At 36.4% G+C, this 3,191-nt stretch overlaps 1 protein-coding gene across 2 annotated transcripts in view; it reads left to right on the top strand.

The window, feature by feature from the left end:
- Positions 1-2,942, top strand: part of LOC130047375 (uncharacterized) — an 8,423-nt gene extending 5,481 nt beyond the window's left edge. For both annotated transcript variants that reach the window (XR_008796269.1, XR_008796268.1), the window contains exon 6: positions 2-2,942. The gene's annotated coding sequence lies outside the window, so the exon portion shown is untranslated. The remainder of the gene's footprint in view (position 1) is intronic.
- The last annotated feature ends 249 nt before the right edge of the window (positions 2,943-3,191 follow it).

Raw genomic sequence — 3,191 nt, 5'->3', positions numbered from 1 at the left:
GGATTGGACAGAATATGAACACACACATCCAATACTTCAAAGATATTATGTTTGTGGAGGCAGAGATTTTGATTGCATCCACTGTTTAGAATACATCCTTAAGGGAAGCAGACTGCTGCCTTTACCCAATGATATAATGATTAATCATAACTATATCTGTTTTGTACCAAATAGAAAGAGCATTGATTCAGGCCATTTTCAAATCCACTGGCATACATTGTACTATACATGCAACCTTTTCAAACTTTACATTTAAGATTTTATAAAGGAAATATCTTAATGTTTCACATGTTTACCTTTCACTGTGCTATGTAATTCATTATACCTGCCATTATGCCAGTCTTCCTGAACATAATTTGTTTTCTGCAATTTCATTGGCCAAGAGGCTTAATCCTGGGTTATCAGATTGAGCATTTATATTTAGTATCCCATTGATTTTGTCAGCCCTATATAAGGAGCTGACTCAGATTTACTCACTCTGCTAGGTTAAAGAACTCTAAGGTTTGTACTTTTCACATGAATTTCGTGTTCGCCTCTTATCTTTTACATAGAGTAGGAAATGAACATAACATTGAGTTAGGGAACTATTTAGATTTTACATTATAATATGTAAATACATGTACCTTAGCAGAGTCAATTTACTTGGTTCAGGGTAGTATCAGATATTACTTTTTCAGAGTTTAAGTGTTTAGGCTATCTCAATGTTTCTATAGTTAGCCTTGTCCTATGTTACTTTTAGATGTATGGAAGCCTTTTAGTGTTATAACACTATATTTATGCCCCCATTCAAAGAAGAGGGGCATATTGGTTTGCACCTGTTGGTCGGTCGGTAGACCACATGTTGTCCGCTTAATATCTTAAGAACCATTCACTTGATCGTAATATATTTCATATGTGGGTTGGTTATGAAAAGAAGAGGACCCCAATTGTTTTTCAGGTCGAAATGTCAAGGGTCAATCTACTCTGGACATAGGAAGACACTGCCTGCTCAATATCTTGAGAACCCTTTGCTTGACAGACACCAAACTTGGTACACTGGTACATCTCAAGGAGTAGATTTGAGGTCATATGGTCAAAAGTCAAGGGGTAAACTGGACGTAGTAATATATTGTCTCTTATGTTTTAAGAATTATTTGCTTGATTGACACCAAACCTGGTACAGCATAAGGAGTAGATGACCCCTATTGATTTTTAGGTCACTTGGTCAATCCACTCCTGACATAGGAAGATATTGTTTGCTCAATATTTCGAATTGATGATACTACTATCAATCAAATTATGCATGTGTATAACCCTTTTCAATTTTGCACCATGGGGGCTTATATGTTTTACAAACACCTCATGTTTTATAGTTTGTGAAAGCTTGTTAGGGTCATAACTTTAGATTTTCTTATTATGGTACTTGCCCGTCAGAGACTGGACATATTATGGTATGGTGTTGTCTGTCCGGACCTTGTAAGATGGGATACAGACTGAACCGTAAGCTCTAGAATCTTACAACTTGGTACATTTGATCACCATAGAAGGAAGATGCTTATTGTTTTTTAAGGTCAAGGTTGTAGGTTCACTTAATAGGAAAACCTTGTTTGAGAAAATTACAGATTCTTGAACTGAGTATTTTGAGGAAACATTACATAGAAAGTACATGATTTGTCAAATTTCTCCCAATATTCAACTGAGAACTTTATTCTGCAGAGTATTTGTATGGGTATGGAAAATGTGTATGTGGCTATGATTTTGATTTTTGTTTAATTTGTTGTTGTTGAAAATTACAGGTTTAACCGAGTCAGTTTTTGAGGAAATATACATGTATTAAATAAATGACGGTTTGACCTTTTAACTCCTCTCACAGTTTTGAAGCTAGGGTCTTTGTAAATAACTTCTTTGGTGTTTTAGAATATTTACAGATTGTTGATCATGGTCAATTTTGGGGAAATATTTTCCGCAGAGCTCTAGTTGTCTATCTACCGGCCTCCTGTCACTTTTAAGTTTAGGAGCTTTTATTCATGGAAAGAAAGTATGCGACAACCTGATGATGGCTGATACTATTTAAAGCCTTTTTATACGTCCGTCTTAAGACGGGACGTATTATGGTATGGCGTTCATGTCCGTCCGTCTGTTAGCTTTTTCGTGTCCGACCCGTAACTTAAATACTACAAGGCCTAGAATCATCAAACTTTGTCTGTAGATACATCTTGGGTAGAAGGTGTGTCGCACATTAAAACCAGGTCACTGTGACTTTTCATTAAGAAGATATCCGTCTGTCCGTCCGTCCGTCTGTTAGCTTTTTCGTGTCCGACCCGTAACTTAAATACTACAAGGCCTAGAATCATCAAACTTTGTCTGTAGATACATCTTGGGTAGAAGGTGTGTCGCACATTAAAACCAGGTCACTGTGACTTTTCATTAAGAAGATATCCGTCTGTCCGTCCGTCTGTTAGCTTTTTCGTGTCCGACCCATAACTTAATTACTACAAGGCCTAGAATCATCAAACTTTGTCTGTAGATACATCTTGGGTAGAAGGTGTGTCGCACATTAAAACCAGGTCACTGTGACTTTTCATTAAGAAGATATGGCCATATATGGCAAAAACTTGTCCGACTCATAACTTGAAAACTATTAGACCTAGAATCACCAAAATTGGTCAACTAATGCATCTTAGGTAGAAGGTGTGTCGCACCCTACTTTAAGGTCACTGTGACATTTAATTAAGGTGATATAAAAAAAAATGTTTTAATGGGTACAATCTATACTGTTAACAATATGTGACGGGCATATCATGTGCCGTGGCGGTGCACTTTATTCTAGAAATGGCATAAGAAAAACACCCTATGTAACCTTTTCTGCTTGTACTCATTTATTTTTATTGGAAAACTTATTACTTGTTATCAGCTACTCTAAAACAATATTGACTTGTGCTATAATAAATTTGTAAACTTTACAAGTCTTTTCATTTCAAACAAGGTGTTGAACAAGTTGTTGAACATCATCTGGGATTCACAACCAAACAGGTGCAACATGGAAACAGTGTGTTCCATGATTTCTGTAGTGTAACAAGTCCAGCTGATCCCAAGTACACTGTACTATTGACAACGATTGTTTTTGATAAGCACAATAGAAGTTCTACTTTGGGAGAAGGTATAATTATTTTAGTCCTAGCATACACTGCTTCCTGTTAGAGTTAGGGTGC

The sequence above is a fragment of the Ostrea edulis genome, chromosome 6 (genome assembly GCF_947568905.1).
Source record: "Ostrea edulis chromosome 6, xbOstEdul1.1, whole genome shotgun sequence".
NCBI lineage: Eukaryota > Metazoa > Mollusca > Bivalvia > Ostreida > Ostreidae > Ostrea > Ostrea edulis.
Note: the sequence above shows the minus strand (reverse complement) of the source record. Positions and strands in the feature narration are given on the sequence as shown.